This window comes from Pseudophryne corroboree, chromosome 4, assembly GCF_028390025.1.
Source record: "Pseudophryne corroboree isolate aPseCor3 chromosome 4, aPseCor3.hap2, whole genome shotgun sequence".
In the NCBI taxonomy this organism is placed as follows: domain Eukaryota; kingdom Metazoa; phylum Chordata; class Amphibia; order Anura; family Myobatrachidae; genus Pseudophryne; species Pseudophryne corroboree.
The window spans coordinates 254,236,791-254,254,610 of NC_086447.1; the positions used below are offsets into that span (position 1 = coordinate 254,236,791).

General features: G+C 48.2%; 1 long non-coding RNA gene across 2 annotated transcripts in view; it reads right to left on the reverse strand.

The window, feature by feature from the left end:
* Positions 1 to 17,820, reverse strand: part of LOC134911315 (uncharacterized) — a 126,500-nt gene that overhangs the window by 68,344 nt on the left and 40,336 nt on the right. Inside the window, exon 4 of one of the 2 annotated variants that reach the window (XR_010176473.1) lies at positions 12,977 to 13,040. The exons of the other annotated variant lie outside the window; for it this stretch is intronic. This is a non-coding gene — a long non-coding RNA (uncharacterized LOC134911315). Of the gene's footprint in view, positions 1 to 12,976; positions 13,041 to 17,820 lie in introns of those variants that run through there. 2 annotated transcript variants of the gene reach the window in all.

Consider the following 17,820-nt stretch of genomic DNA (forward strand, 5'->3'; position numbering starts at 1 on the left):
AGTGACAAAAACGAAACTTAGAAAAAAAACACGGCCGGGAACGGAAAAACACTGCCGTAACCGAAAAATGACGCATTCGGAAAAAAACCTAGACAACACAGCCGCAAAAACACAAAATCGGCCGCATTCTATCTTGGAAAAACACGAATGACATCGACATTGAAAAATGGAAATAATCAAAACACGACAGCATAGTAAATGAGGCGTAATAAATTCAAAAAGTTGCAAATTCACACATTTGATGTCATTTGTGTTTAATCTCCTTCCAAATCGGTACAAATACGAATTTTAGTAAATATACCCCTATGTGCACATTGTGCACTATTTGGATTAAATATGTAATGTGTTTTGATGGCTTTTCCATGCGTTCACAAACTCTACCGTAAATACTCATACTACGCGTTAATGCGCAGGACCTTGGGAGCGACCATACGCAAATTGCGAATATGCGCACGCACGGCAGAACAAGTACACGCACGGAGGCCATCTGTGTGTATTTTGTACGTGATGTGTGTACTGCAATATTTTTCGACTTTGACACCACAGTGGGGGCTTGCCCAACACTCAATGAGTGGGCAGGTGGCATGTATGAGTTAAGACACTATTCTCCCTGTTTATAGAACACTGTCAATTAGACACACTTATTTACCAGTGCCTCCTGAGACTGTCCCTGTGCTCCAAACCTGGCTTCCACCTGCGTTGTCTGCGTGCAACACGCTGCACGGCATCTCCTCAGTCTGCCCTCAGCGATCCCAGCAGCGCTGTCATGGCGACTAGTCAGCATGTTCTTCCTGTTCCAGGGGATGGCATCTCCTGTCCTCTGCGGCCTTCGCCGCCATTACTGCAGGTTTCCACATGCTGATACAAACAGACTTTCTCTCCAGAACCAAACATGGCTACGCCATGTATTGGCTGAGCAATCAGGGATAGTCCAGAGTGCAGCGGATAGGCTATGGAGAATCATCACATGATTCTCCATAGCCTATCCGCTGCACTCTGGACTCTCCCTGATTGCCCAGCCAATACCTGCTTCCCAGCTGGTATAAATATCCTGCATCAAGGCTGCCTAATCGTCAGTGTTTTGGTTGTCTATCCCAGTGTTAGATGTCTCTCCTGTCTGTGGATGTTCCTGCATGCTGTCTTCAGGTATTCCAGCTCCTGTGACCTTGCTCCACTTAAAGAGACCCGCACCAGCTTCCACCTTCCGGTGCTGCCTGACTCCAGCAGTGTTCCTACATTGCTCTCTGTGACCTGCAGTGATTCCTCACTGGCTTTCAGCTCTCAGCGGTGTTCCAGTATCGCTTCCAGCGGTGTTCCAGTATCACGTGTCGGACTGGAGCATGAAGGGCCCACCGGGAGTATGCAGTGGTAGGGGCCCGTCATTAGAGGTGTGGCCAGCCTCCAAAGGGGGTGTGGCCAGCCACTACAGAGGTTTGGCTAACCATTATAGAGTACCTGGTCTGGACTCCTTGATAATTTATAGTAATTAATGCTAGTGCATGCATGATAATGTGCCAGATTAATGACAGCAATGTACTGTAGAGAATACATCCTAATCCTGTGCAGTACAAGGTAACATATGTATAATATATAATTCAAGTGCACAGTCTATAACCTGATCCCTAGAGGAGGAGGGCCCCCCAGGCAGTGGGGCCTACCAGTGGTCTCCCCTGTACCCTTGTGGGCCAGTCTGAGCCTAAGTATCACTACCAGCTCTCAGCTGTGTTCTAGCATCGCTTCCATCCACCATCGGTGTTCCAACATCGAACCACAGTTCACCATCGGTGCCCTCACCATCGAACTCTGTCTACATCGGTGAGTTCCTCAGCACCTTTACCACCTGGCCGGTTCTACACGGCAGCCCTGGCAGTTCTTCAGCGCTCATCTCTACCTTTGTGCAATATTACCATCTCCAGCCTCCAGTATGCCATCTGCTGGTCTGTACCTGTACGTTCACCTATACAGTGGTTAGCTGTTGGCCTAAACGGACTTTCCATCTCCGGGTCTTGCATGGACTATTCCATACTGTATTCTCAGCATTGCCACAGTAACCTATTACCACTGCGCCTTAAGGAACTGTACTGCCTCCTGTAATCTGCACATCCTTGTCTTTGAGCGCATCATTTCTTTGAACTGCCGATGTGTATATGAGCTGTGTGCTAATAAACAACCTTTGCTTTTATTCAAGTTGTCTTGGTCACGCCTTCGGACATCGGTGCTAAGGTTCCCTGCATGTCCAAGAACCCTATTCTACCTCCCAGGTTTAAGTACACGTCAGCCCCTATGCCTGAGTCTTCCCCAGGTCAGCCTCAGCCCTCAGGTGTGACAAACACTTCATTACATTATTATATTGTGTTCAAATAGCATACTGCATCTGTAGCATTTACTACTAGAATTGTCATGCCACTGTCACAACTGAGGGTTGGTGCTGACGGCAGGAAGCCTCAGTTGTAGGGGCTGCAGTATAATTAAACCTAGGTGGTAGAATGGGACTCTGAGACATGCAGTAGTACCCCAGCCTGAAGGCGTGACCACGACAAAAGGAGTGAGTTTAAAAGTTTTATTAAAGCACTGTTCAGGTGGTATAACAGCAGCAACGTCAGCAATGGAAAAGAATATGCAATACACAGTTCCTGTAAATGCAGCAGAGATGCGGATGCTTCAGGGTATGGTAATAATAGGTATTAGTCTTTGCTGACTAGGAGATGGAATGTCCTTAACCGGTACCCGAACGCTGAGTGGTAGAGTAGATACAGGAACTGACCAGCAGATGGTCCTCTGGAAGCTGGTGGTATTGACTGAAGAATGAGTTAGATGCTGATTAGGCCGGACGGAACCGGACCAGATGGTGAGATGAATGGAGTGCTTGATGAACCAGTGTAGCTGGAGAATTATCTAGGAGCACTGGTGATGCTAGGGATCGTTGGAAGTAAGAAGGTCGATGGCGGAGCACCGATGGTGACTGGAGATCGATGGCGGAACACCGATGGTGACTGGAGATCGGACACCGCTGGAAGCTGGATGCTGGAAGCTGGTGTTAGACACTGCCAGTCGCAGGGAGCAATGTTAGAACACTGCAGAGACAGGCTGCACCGCTGGATGTTAAACTGGTGCGGGTCTCTAGTGGAGTTGAAGACAGGAGCTAGAATACCTGAAGAAAGTAAACAACCACAAAGCAGGGAGACCTGTATCACTGGGATTGACAACTGAAGCACTGACCTCTTTCCAGCCCAGGAACAGGATATTTATACCTGCTGGGAAGCAGGTATTGGCTGGGCAATTAATCAGAGTCTAAAGAGCAGCTTCTGGATAACTAGGCTGAGACCAGAGTGCAGCTGATAGGCTGAAAGGTAACATGTGACCAGGAAAACATGGCTGCGCCCATGTTAGCTTTTGGAGGGAAAGACTGTTTGTAACTTGAATGTGAGCTTTAACCATATAGCTGCCAGAATCACAATGAAGAGACCTGAGGCAATGGGATGCAGCGTGCTGCACGCAGACAGCGCAGATGGAATCCAGGCTTGGAACGCTGGAACAGTCTCAAGAGGCATTTGGAAGGTAAATATTGTTGAGCAATTACCCGGATCGTGACAGCACTCCCCCCCCCCCCCCCTTTAGGAGTGGCCCCATGACACTTCTTAGGCTTGATAGGAAATCTGGTACGGAAATCCCGGACCAATTTAGGAGCATGGACATGGAGCGTTCCTCAGGGCCATAGCCCTTCCAATCAATCAGGTACTGAGAATGACCGTGAATCTAGGATCTTGGCAACCTCATACTCAACACCATGTTGAGTCTGAACTTTAGGTGCAGAGGGGAGCACTGAATGGAAACGGTTCAGGATCACTGGTTTCAGGAGTGAGATATGAAATGTCCTGGGAATTTTCAAAAATGGGGGTAACTGAAGCTTGTACACCACTGGGTTGATGACTTGTTCAATCTGAAAAGGACCAATGTAGCGAGGAGCAAATTTCATGCTTGGCACTCTCAATCTCAGATTCTTCGTTGACAGCCAAACACGGTCACCCACTTTGAGGGCAGGAATTGCCCTACGCTTCTTATCCGCAGACTTCTTGTACCTAAAAGATGCTTTGAGAAGAGCTGCTCGGACATTCTTCCAGTTATTTGAAAACTGACAAAGAGTGGTATCAGCTGCAGGCACCAAGGTTGCTGGAAGCGGTTGAAATTCTGGAACCTTTGGGTGATATCCATAGTTAGTGTAGAATGGCGTAGAAGATGAAGAGTGATACTGATTGTTGTGACAAAACTCGGCCCATGGAAGGAGTTGAACCCAGTCATCTTGGGAAGAAGATACATAGATACGGAGGAAGGCCTCTAAGTCCTGATTCACCCTCTCAGTTTGACCGTTGGTCTGGGGGTGGTAAGCTGTGGAGAATTTTAACTTGACTTGGAGGGCTAAGCACAAACTTCATCAGAACTTGGCTACAAACTGTACACCTCTGTCAGAAATTATCTCCTCAGGAAAACCATGTAGTCTGAAGATCTCCTGAATGAAGACTTGAGCCAACTTGGAAGCTGACGTAAGACCGGTGAGAGGAATGAAATGAGCCATCTTGGTGAACCGATCAACTACCACCCAGATGGTATTAAACTTGTTACACATAGGAAGGTCCGTAATAAAGTCCATTGACAAATGGGTCCACGGATGATGAGGAACGGATAGAGGAACCAGTTGCCCAGCGGGTGACTGGCGAGGTACCTTGTGTTTGGCACATTTTGGGCAGGAAGCAATAAACGCAGTAATGTCTTTTTTCAGGGTCGGCCACCAGTATGATCTGGAAACAAATGCTAAGGTCTTCTGGATGCACGCATTTCCGGCGAAGCAAGAGGAATGTTCCCAATGCAAGGGCTTCCTTCTGATAGCCGGTTTAACAAGACTTTTCCCTGGTGGGGGCATAGAGTCCATCCTCACTGCGGAGAAGGCCACTGGATCAATAATATAATGCTTGTCAGTAGACTAATTTTCTTGGTCCCAGGAGTGGGAAAGGGGCCTGTCAGTGGCCTAGACTGAGGGTGTTGTGAACTCGGGGATTCTTCCGATGGTTGGGAAGTGGAACCACAACTAAGCCGGAAAAGGGGAGGCCTAATATAGGATTTCCTCATACAGGACGCTGACAGTGGAGTTTGATGAAATATTGAAGAATTTTATTGCAGGGAAAATAACTTAAAGTCAAATGACAAAAGGGATAAATGAGGGAAATGTCCAGACCCACTGAAGGGTTTTATGAGCAGGATTAGAGATGCTGGTAACTGAAGAAACTGTGGGAGATGTTTAAAAGTCACTGATAACTTATAAATGATGATAAAGGCACAGATTGATAAAGAACTTGTGAGCGGTGACAGAGACGCTGATGATGTGAAGAACTGAAATGCAGGGGTTTTAGACGCTGTTAATTTGTAGAACTTGAGAACGGTGACTGAGACGCTGATGATGTGAGGAACTAAAGTGCAGGGGTTTTAGACGCTGTTATTTTGTAGAACTTGAGAATGGTGACTGCGACGCTGATGATGTGAGGAACTGAAGTGCAGGGGTTTTAGACGCTGTTAATTTGTAGAACTTGAGAACGGTGACTGAGACGCTGATGATGTGAGGAACTGAAGTGCAGGGGTTTTTATACGCTGTTATTTTGTAGAACTTGAGAACGGTGATTTAGGCCCGCAGCCACGCTGATTCCTAGGAGCACTGGTGACTGGACCGCAGAGAGATATACCGGCCGCTGAGTACACTGGAACCGGTGCAGCGAACTGGCAGACTGGAAATGCCGGAGACACTGGAGTACAACTGCAGAGATCCTTGCCGGGAACAAGAGCGCTGGCATCTACGTCAGGGAAAGACGATACTCAGGCACTGAGCGGTGACAGAGACGCTGATGATGTGAAGAACTGAAGTGCAGGGGTTTTAGACGCTGTTAATTTGTAGAACTTGAGAACGGTGACTGAGACGCTGATGATGTGAGGAACTGAAGTGCAGGGGTTTTTATACGCTGTTATTTTGTAGAACTTGAGAACGGTGATTTAGGCCCGCAGCCACGCTGATTCCTAGGAGCACTGGTGACTGGACCGCAGAGAGATATACCGGCCGCTGAGTACACTGGAACCGGTGCAGCGAACTGGCAGACTGGAAATGCCGGAGACACTGGAGTACAACTGCAGAGATCCTTGCCGGGAACAAGAGCGCTGGCATCTACGTCAGGGAAAGACGATACTCAGGCACTGAGGCTCCGTCCGGCATCTGACTTTGAATTCCCCGCCACCGCTGGATTGGCAGAGCAGTCAGATGACGTCACCCGCCACCCTTCCACGTGAAGCCGGGTGTCATGGCGGCGCCCATGCCCAGGAGAACCGCCAGGAGCCGCGCCAGCCAGACGCCGGAGCCCGTGGCCCACCGAAGGCAGAGGCCGCAACACCGACCAGCAGACACGCAGGGGTAAGCGCGGCGAACACCGCCTCTGGTGTGTGACAGTACCCCCTCCTCCAGGAGTGGCCCCTGGACACTTTCCAGGTTTTGTTGGATGTCTGGAATGGAACATCCGCACCAGTCGGGGAGCCGTAACCTCAGTAGCTTTGACCCAGCTCCTTTCCTCGGGGCCAAAACCTTTCCATTCCACCAAATACTGTAGATTCTTGTGAAGATAGCGAGAATCAAGAATAGCTTTGATCTCAAAGTCCGTACCCCCTTCAGCCTCTGCAGAGGTTGGCCTTGGGGACTTGGAATGAAACCGGTTCAAAACAAGAGGGCGAAGAAGAGAGACATGGAAGGAATTTGGTGTCCGGAGATGGGAAGGCAATCCCAATTTGCAGGCAACCGGACTCAAAACTTGTAACACGGGATAAGGACCAATGAACCTTGGAGCGAACTTCATAGTGGGTACCTTTAAACGAAGATTGTGGGTAGAGAGCCATACCCTGTCACCAACCTTGTATTAAGGAGCTGCCCGTCGCTTCCTATCCGCAAAGAACTTATAGCGACCGGAAACTCTCTCGAGATTGGCATGGACTCGACTTCAGATTTGACTAAAATGCCGGAGAGTAGAGGCTGCAGCAGGAACTTCTTCTGGCGGACAAATGGGTAATTCTGGAACTTGGTGATGAAATCCGTAATTAATGAAAAATGGAGACTCCCCAGTCGAGACGTGATATAGATGATTATGGGCAAACTCGGCCCAAGGCAACAACTCCACCCAATTATCTTGTGAGGGGGAGAGGTAAACACGGAGAAAAGTCTCTAGATCTTGATTGACGCGTTCAGTTTGCCCATTGGTTGTGGATGGTAAGCAGATGAAAACTTGAGTTTTATTTGTAGGGCCGTGCAGAGGGCTCTCCAGAATCTTGCCGTAAACTGTACCCCTCGATCCGAGACTATTTCCAGAGGTAACCCGTGCAGGCGGAAGTGTTCCTGAATGAATAACAAAGCCAACTTAGAAGCTTATGGTAATCCGGTCAACGGAACAAAATGTGCCATCTTAGAGAATCGGTCGATAATCACCCAGACGGTGTTATGACCCTTAGAGAGAGGCAGTTCAGTAACAAAATCCATAGAGATATGAGTCCATGGCCTCTTAGGAATGGACAATGGGTGCAACAACCCCGCAGGAGGCAGACAAAGAATTTTGTGCTGAGCACATTGAGGACACGAGTTGACATATTCTTGAACGTCCTTCTTCATAGTGTCCCACCAGTAAGATCTTCGTAGAAATTCCCACATCTTTTGAACTCACGGATGGCCAGAAAACTTGGAAATGTGAGCCCACTGCAACAATCTTGGTCGAAATTTAGCTGGCACAGACATTCTTCCAGGAGGAGGACCCAACGCAGTGGGAGCCGCAGAAATAGAGACAGAACTGAGGATCAACGCCTTTTCAACGGAATTCTCCTCATCCGAAGCCATTAAGGAATGGGATAGGGCATCCGCCTTGGTGTTAAGAGTTCCAGCCCGGTACTTAATGACAAACGAAAATCGAGCAAAGAAGAGCGGCCATCTTGCTTGACGGGGATTCAAGCACTGGGCCGTCTTAAGATACAGTAAATTCTTGTGATCCGTGAAAATCGTAATTAGGTGTTTAGCCCCTTCCAAAAGATATCTCCATTCTTCTAAGGCAGATTTTATTGCCAACAGTTCTTTGTCTCCAATGGTGTAATTTAATTCAGCAGGGGAGAACTTGCGAGAATGGAAACCACATGGATGTAACTTCCCATCTGAAGCTTACTGCGAAAGTACGGCACCTATGCCTACCGTAGAAGCATCAACCTCCAGAAAGAATGGTTTTAGAAAGTCTGGTTGCTGAAGCACCGGAGCGGTCATAAAGGCTGCCTTCAACTGGGCGAACGATGCTACAGCTTCAGAGGACCAATGGCTTGGGTCAGCCCCCTTCTTGGTTAGGGCAGTAATAGGCGCCACAATAGTAGAGAAACCCCTTATGAATTTCCGGTAGTAATTTGTGAACCCTAGAAACCGTTGTACTGCTTTCAAGGAAAGAGGCTGAGTCCAGTCCCGAATAGCAGAAAGTTTCTCCGGATCCATACGCAACTCCGTACCTGAAATAATGTAGCCCAGAAATGGAATAGAGGGGACCTCAAAGGTGCATTTGGAAATCTTGCCGTAAAGATGGTTCTCTCGCAACCGAAGGAGTACCTCCTTAACTTGTATTCTGTGCTCAGTGAGATTCTTCGAAAATATCAGGATATCATCCAAATATACCACCACATTTAGGTATAACATGTCCCGAAAGACTTCATTAATGAATCCCTGAAAAACGGCGGGGGCGTTGCTGAGGCCAAACGGCATTACCAGGTACTCATAATGCCCGTCCCTAGTATTGAAGGCCGTCTTCCATTCGTCCCCTTGTCGGATACGTATAAAGTTATAAGCTCCCCTTAAATCGAGCTTAGTGAAGACTCGAGCTCCGCGAACTCTATCGAAAAGCTCCGTGATGAGCGGCAGAGGATACTTATTCTTAATGGTGACTTCATTTAGACCACGATAATCGATACATGGCCTCAGGCCTCCGTCTTTTTTCTTCACAAAGAAGAAGCCTGCTCCCGCTGGGGAAGTAGAGGGGCGGATAAATCCCTTCTGCAGATTAGACTTGATATATTCTGACATGGCTTGAGTCTCAGGTACTGACAAAGGATAGGTACGACCTCAAGGTGGTTTTTTCCCCAGAATGAGCTCAATAGGACAGTCCCAAGGTCTATGCGGTGGTAACTTATCGGCCGCCTGTTCCGAGAAAACATCTGTAAACTCCCGATAAGCCTCTGGAATAAGCTCTACATCCGACTTGGACGATGCACGAAGCGGGTAGACAGGAGTAAGACAATTCGAGTGACAGAATGGACTCCAAGAAATTATGTGTCGACCTCCAGTCGACGTGAGGTTTGTGAAGCTTGAGCCAGGGAAGACCAAGGACGAGATCGTGGGACATCTCCTGAATCACAAGGAACTCCAGATGTTCTTGGTGCAAAGCTCCCACTTGCAGCTTGATTGGCATTGTATGACTTGTAATCAGAGCATTAGGAATTTGGGTACCATTAATAGCAGTTATCGTAATAGGTCGTTCGACCGACTGTAACTTCAAACCCAGATTCTGGGCGCAGGAAAGGGAAATAAAATTCCCCGCAGCTCCTGAGTCCAACAGCGCCTTAACGGTTTTGACTTCAGACTCAGAAAACAGAGATACAGAAAGCAGACAGTCCACTGCCGGAGAAGATTGAGAAACAACCCCTAGCTTAACTTCTCCAGAACAAGCTAGGGCTGCCCGTTTCCCGGGCGAGACTTGCAAGACTTGAGGAAATGATCCGCGGCTCCACAGTAGAGGCAAAGTCTACCCTCACGCCGACGCTGACGCTCTGGGAGACTGGGAGGTTACAATCACTTGAAGATGGAGAGGAGTGCATTACTCCTAGCCGACCCTCTCCTTGGCGGGCTAGGACTTGGAGTTTCCCGGACGCTTGGGACAAGCCTTGATAACGTGGGATCGTGCAGCACAATACAGGCAGAGACGCTCGGATAGACGTCTTCTACGCTCTGCCGGAGATAGACGAGAGCGACCTATCTGCATGAGTTCGTCCTTGGGCAGAGATGGTTGACGAGGAGGAGGAGCAGTAGAGGACTTAGGAAACATTGACCTTCCTCGCTCAATCGCCCTTTCTCGGAACCGCAGGTCGACTTTAGTGCATAGGGATATGAGCTCGTTCAACTTCGGAGGCAAGTCTCTGGTAGCGAGCTCATCCTTGATGCGTTCAGATAGGCCATGCCAGAAGGCTGCATAAAGGGCGTCATCATTCCAAGAAAGTTCAGATGCCAGAATCTGGAACTGTATCAGATATTGCCCAACAGTTCGTGCCCCCTGACGTAACCAGAGAATTTCTGAAGAGGCTGAGGTTACACGACCTGGCTCGTCGAAGATGCGCCTGAAAGTTGCCACAATGTCTGTATGGGAGGATAGCAGAGTATCCGATCTCTCCCATAGGGGTGATGCCCAGTCAAGGGCGGAGCCACTGAGGAGGAAGATGATGTAGGCAACCTTGGTGCGATCAGTTGGGAAGCTGCCAGGTTGTAACTCGAAATGAATCTCGCACTGGTTGAGGAATCCCCTACAGGCTTTTGGGGATCCTTCAAATTTAACTGGAGTCGGCAAGTGGAGACGTGGAACAGAAATGGGTAAGGTGGGTGGTGTTACCACCGTAGGCACTGCAGTCGGCACACTGGACGCCCCTGAACCTCGGAGGGTTGTTTGAATTCCATCCAGCCGAGAGGAGAGATCCTGGAGACAACGGATAACATGGCCTTGTGCAGCCTCCTGATGTTCAAGTCGGGCTGCCAGTTCTTGCATCGGCCTGGTCGCTTGGTCTTGGTCTCCAGCCGGATTCATTAGGTCAGTGCTTACTGTCACAACTGAGGGTTGGTGCTGACGGCAGAAAGCCTCAGTTGTAGGGGCTGCAGTATAATTAAACCTGGGTGGTAGAATGGGACTCTTAGACATGCAGTACCCCAGCCTGAAGGCGTGGCCACGACAAAAGGAGTGAGTTTAAAAGTTTTATTAAAGCACTGTTCAGGTGGTATAACAGCAGCAACGTCAGCAATGGAAAAGAATATGCAATACATAGTTCCTGTAAATGCAGCAGAGATGCGGATGCTTCAGGGTACGGTAATAACAATGAAGAGACCTGAGGCAATGGGATGCAGCGTGCTGCACGCAGATAGCACAGATGGAATCCAGGCTTGGAATGCTGGAACAGTCTCAGGAGGCATTTGGAAGGTAAATATTGTTGAGAAATGACCCGGATCGTGAAAGCCACATCTCTACACTATGGGGGTCATTCCGAGTTGATCGTAGCTGTGCTAAATTTAGCACAGCTACGATCATTCACACTGACATGCAGAAGTGCAAAGGCATCGCACAGCGGCGATACCTTTGCACTTCAAGAGTAGCTCCCAACCAGCGCAGCTTTAGCGTGCTGGCCGGGAGCTACTCATCGCTCCCCGGCCCGCAGCGGCTGCGTGTGACGTCATGCAGCCGCTGCAGCCCGACCCCCGTTCGGTCCGGCCACACCTGCGTTGACCGGACCAAACCCACGAAATGGCGGCCAAACGCCGACGTTTTGCTACCTCCCGCCCCCTCCCGCACAGCGATCGCCTCTGCCTGTCAATCAGGCAGAGGCCATCGCATCCCTGCTACGGCCTTCGGACATCTGGCATGCGCCGATGCACTACGGCGCCGGCGCATGCGCAATAGGGACCCGTTTGCTCTGCTGCGTGTGCACTGCAGGGGGGGGCAGATATAACATGTGCAGAGAGAGTTAGATTTGGGTGGGTTATATTGTTTCTGTGCAGGGTAAATACTGTCTGCTTAATTGGTACACTTAGATTTCAGTTTGAACACACCCCACCCAAATCTAACTCTCTCTGCAAATGTTATATCTGACACTCCCCCCCCCCCCCCCCCCCCGCAGTGCAGCATGGTTTTGCCCAACTGCTAACAAATTTGCTGCTGCGATCAACTCTGAATTAGTCCCATAAAGAGGGGGGAATTCAATTAGGTGCAAGTTTGCAAAAGGCATTAAACTCGCACATTTGCCTTCATGTGCGCATCCGAAATTCTCAAAATTTAATTAGAAATGACAACTTGCTCTACTTTTGCTAATTTTGTCGGGAAAATAGCATGAAAAAGTAGGGAGACCTTCCTATGGGATGTAATTGTAATCCCGGTGGTCGGAATCCCAACGGTCAAAATACAGACGCCGGAATCCCAACCACCAGAATGCTGGTAGCGCCGCCACAGCTATTGTCACTCCTGATTGTCCACGACACCCATGGAGTAGCAATAGAACCTGTGGCAAGCGAAGCGAGCCACCAAGGCCGCAGCGTGGCGAGCGTAGCTAGCCCGCAAGGGGCTTCGTTACGCTTGCCCCCCTGCTGGCATTCTGGCATTTGGGATTCCGGCATCGGTATTTTGACCACCGGGATTCCGACCGCCGGGATCGTGTACCCAACCCTATCCTAGACCCCAAAAAGTGACATATAGAAGACTATTAGTGGGCATAAGGGAACTATTGCACCTTTTAAAAGGTGTCAAATGGCTGATTTGTGTATTTTTTTTTTAAAGTAAAATAATGTAAAAAACTTACGGAATTTGTATAATAAAATATAAAGAAATTTGACTAGAAATGCAAAAAAAAAAAGTAGAAAAAAAAGGTGATTTGGGGGTAATTTGAGGCCACTTCTCAGTAAAAAAATATATAAAAAGTAATAATTTTCCTTTGAAATAAATACTTTAATTAAATTTGGGGTGCATAAACTAACAATTTTGGGGTACTTTGAGGTCATTTATTTTTTTTTTCACCAAAAAAATGACATGTAATTATTGGTGCAATTAAGCTCATTGAAAACTTCCAAATGCCTAACTAGTCATTGTGGTGGTCCAAGGTGTTCTGAAGCAAGTCCCAACATTTTTACCTTAAGAGGAGGATTTCACTGATCTTTTCATCGGGGGGTGCAAACGAAAACAGGCGAATTTACTCTGAAAAAGGGATGCAAGATTGGAATTGAATTGCAAATGTAATTCGCCATACGAATTTGCTGTCAGTTCGTCTCCCAAAGCTAAACTGGCACATATGTCTGCAGGGTACAGCTGGACACATCTTGAGTAGAGGAGGATTTACTACAAGGCAAACAAAGCAGCTGCTTAGGGCCCTGTTGATCTCAGGTGGCCCTGCTCGTCCCAGGTGGCCCGACAAGGCTGTATAAAGTGCATTTCTGGCAGAGCACGAGCTTCACCGAAATTGTCCGAGAGCTGGGCTGGCTTAAGGGCCCTACAAATTTAACGATCCACTGCCGAGCTGCCCAATGGTGGATACAGCCGAGGGGTGACCCGGCGGCGGGGGGGCAGTGACGGGGGGAGTGACCTGGCTCCTTATAAGTGCAGGCAAATATGGACGAGATCGTCCATATTGGCCTGCATGCACAGCCGACGGGGCACCAGCGATGAACGAGCATGGGGCCGCGCATCGTTCATCGCTGGTGCCTCCACACTCAAAGATATGAATGGTATCTCGTTCATTAATGAACGAGATCGTTCATATCTTTGAGGATTATCGCCCAGTGTGTAGGGCCTATTAATACTCCCAACAGACTGTCAGTGATTAGACAGCTGTTGGGTACCGGCTCCAGCACATGCCTGTGTCTCCAGTAGTCATAGGCAAAGAGATACAGTGAACTGAGTTGAGACACATGACTCAGCTCAGTGTAGTGTCTCGGTACACTGCTCTTTTGTAATGCAGACTGTGCACATGCTGTGAGTGCAGAGACTGCTGGCAGTGCTGGACTCGTGAAGGGAGTGACTCATAAAGTGTCCGGTTTTTAGGTCGACCGCTGAAGGTCGACAGGTATGCAAGGTTGACATGGTCATTAGGTCGACATGGGCAAGGTCAACACACAAAAGGTTGACACAGATTTTTGGGAGGTTTTTAGTACTTTTTCATACCTCCTCTATCCAAGTGGACATAAAGTTGGTTATAAACCTTGTTACGAGCGTAGCGAGTTATCGTGCCCAAAGCATGGCGAGCAAATGTATTTCATCTGTCAGTGGTCCCTGATGGAAATTCGGGTCAAGAAACACCCCCCCCAAAAAAATAGTGTCGACCTAATGACCATGTCGACCTAGTCATGTGTTGACCTTCAGTGGTCAACCTAGTGACTGTCAACCTAGACAGGGTCGTCCCAATGATTGGCACCCGACTCAGACATCTGGGAGTGGGTCAGCTATTCAGCTGCACTGCATGAATCAGTAATCAATCTGATCCATCTCCACTGAGACTGCATCAGTGTCACAGGCAGTCAGTTCTCAGTGACTCATACCTCTGGTAATGTGTCAGCTATTCAGCTGCACTGAATGAATCAGTAATGAATCCTATGAGTCTCCACTGAGTGTGCACTGTCCCAACTCAGTGTCACAGGAAGTTAGGCACAGTAGCAGCCCTGACACTGATGTGATCTCCCAGCACCGCCCCTGCCGCGTCACTAGCCGCGTCACCAACCCGGCAATTGCCGGGTTGGTGAGCGCTGTCTTTAGGGGGCTGTAGCACGGGTTGCAGCCATGTCAAGCAACATGGCTGCGACCCGTGCTACACTAGTGGAAAAGGGGTATAAGAGAGGTTACTGGGGGCTGTCTCACCACACCAAACTGTGAGTGACTCCAATCAGTCCAACTTCTAAATGATTTGAATCAGCGCTGTAACTACGTGTGTGCCAGGTGTGCCTGGGACACAGTGCAGTCGCCCTGGGGGTAATGAGTCATTACAAGCCGCCTCTTTGTGCGCCGCGCTGAAGTCGGAGGCAGGGGAGGAGAGCAGCAGCATTGGAGGCAGGGGAGGAGGAGGAGGGAGGGGGATTGGAGCCGCAGCAGTGCTATGTAATTGGTAGTAGCGCCGCTGCAGCTGTCCCCTCTCCTTCCGCACTGGCTGCCCAGCGCTGCTGTGAATGCTGGGATGCGCTTCCCTCATCCCAGCATTCACAGCGGCGGCAGCCAGCCAATGCAGAAGGAGAGGGGACTGCTGCAGCGGCGCCTCCACCAATTACATAGCGCTGCTGCGGTTCCAGTCCCCCTCCCTCCTCCTTTTCCCCTGCGGCTGCCCGGGATCTGCCAGCACGAGGAGCCTGACTTCCAGTGGGGAGAGATAGTAAGTATCTCTCTCTATCTATCTATTCTGTCTGCCGCAATGTGTAAAAAGGGGATGCTGTCTGCCGTAATGTGTAAAAAGGGGGACGCTGTCTGCCGTAATGTGTAAAAAGGGGGACTGGCTGCCGTAATGTATAAAAAGAGGATGCTGTCTGCCGTAATGTGTAATAAGGAGGACTGGCTGCCGCAATGTGTAAAAAGGGGACGCTGTCTGCCGTAATGTGTAATAAGGGGATGCTGTCTGCCGTAATGTGTAAAAAGGGGGACTGTGCCGTAATGTGCAAAAAGGGGGAAGCTGTCTGCCGTAATGTGTAAAAAGGGGGACGCTGTCTGCCGTAATGTGTAAAAAGGGGGACGCTGTCTGCCGTAATGTGTAAAAAGGGGGACGCTGTCTGCCGTAATGTGTAAAAAGGGGACTCTGTCTGCCGTAATGTGTAAAAAGGGGGACGCTGTCTGCCGTAATGTCATTATTTTCTGTACTCTATTATGCTATGTATCTGTTAAGCGCCTTGAGTCCTATTGGAGAAAGCGCGCTATTTAAATAAAATTATTATTATTATAATGTGTAAAAAGGGGGACGCTGTCTGCCGTAATGTGTAAAAGGGGAAGGCTGTCTGCCGTAATGTGTAAAAAGGGGGACGCTGTCTGCCGCAATGTGTAAAAAGGGGACACTGTCTGCCGTAATGTGTAAAAAGGGGGACTGTCTGCCGTAATGTGTAAAAGGGGCTCCTCCTGGTGTAGTGGCGCTACTGTGCAGCGTAATTTGAATAATGGAGACTACTGTGCACCGTAGTATGAATTGGTATTATTTTGTGGCCAAGCCCCTTCCCCATGAAGCCACGCCCCTATATATTTTTTGCGTGCCTGCGGGGCGCACTGCCCCTATCTTACATGGGGGGTCGCCAACGCCATTTCTTGCACACCGCGCTAAAATGCCTAGTTAGTGTTACGGGACTGATTTGACTTATTGTGTCGAGACAACAACTCAGTAGCCATCTCTAGTCTCCAGTCCTGCAGTACTGTGCGTGTGACCAGTCATGACACACGTGTGTATGACGTCAGATGCTTAGAGAGAAAAGCCGGGATGGGCACAGAAAAAAACATGAGTTCACAGAAAATAAATAAATAAATATATATATATATATGTGTGTGTGTGTACGTGTATATATATATATATATATATATATATATACATACAAACAGAAAGTTCAGCACTCACCATAGCAAGCTCACTTATCCTCACAACATCAATAAATAAATGATGGGGGTTTAGTTAGTGAATTGGCCAATTCACGGAAGCCTGGTCACAGGCCTTTTCATGCACCCCTGTGTAATCTCACTTGTTCTAAACCTGTGTCAGCTGCTCCTTAGTAATTTATCAGCCAGTGTCAGGTGACTAGTGTACCTTTAAAAGCCATAAGATGCATGGCAGATACACATTAAACCTAGTGGGCATGTGTGCAGTATATTATGTGTGATACAGTTGCCAGGTTTTAATTTTTGAGACTTTGTGATAGTGTAGGACCTGCATGAAGGTGGGGTACCTTGGCGAGCGTTATGCAGGCTTCCGTGCAGTGGCCAATTCACTAACTAAACCCCCATCATTTATTTATTGATGTTGTGAGGATAAGTGAGCTTGCTATGGTGAGTGCTGAACTTTCTGTCTGTATATATTTGGGTTGGTGGCCATGGGCTGCATGCACCCCACCCTATGAGTGGTGAGTGCAGATATTGCACCCCGCTTCTGGGGTGGCGAGTGCTGTGGTTTTCTAGATTTGTTTGTATATTACGAGGTTAATCTTTGGTTAACGCTTATTAACCGTGGTCACAGGTCTTTTCATGCACCCCTGTGTAATCTCACTTGTTCTAAACTTGTGTCAGCTGCTCCTTAGTAATTTATCAGCCAGTGTCAGGTGACTAGTGTACCTTTAAAAGCCATAAGATGCATGGCAGATACACATTAAACCTAGTGGGCATGTGTGCAGTATATTATGTGTGATACAGTTGCCAGGTTTTAATTTTTGAGACTTTGTGATAGTGTAGGACCTGCAAGAAGGCGGGGTACCTTGGCGAGCGGTATGCAGGCTTCCGTGCATTGGCCAATTCACTAACTAAACCCCCATCATTTATTTATTGATGTTGTGAGGATAAGTGAGCTTGCTATGGTGAGTGCTGAACTTTCTGTTTGTATATATTTGGGTTGTTGGCCATGGGCTGCATGCACCCCACCCTATGAGTGCTGAGTGCAGATATTGCACCCCGCTTCTGGGGTGGCGAGTGCTGTGGTTTTCTAGATTTGTTTGTATATATATATATATATATATATATACACGTACACACACTTATTGTGCTTTGTCATGTATGCATCCTCACCAGCTTACATTCATTATCCAGCTTACATTACATGTGCCCAACTTTATATACGTTTAAATATGTTTTAATGTAAAAAAATTAAAAATAAATGTTTTAATAAATTGAACACTATTATTATTGTTATTAATCTTTTATTTATATGGCGCCACAAGGGTTCCGCAGCGCCTTGCACAGTACAATAAAACGACGATTTACAGGGCAAGTACGTTGGATATAAACATTGCACACTGAAATAATCATGAGGGTAGCA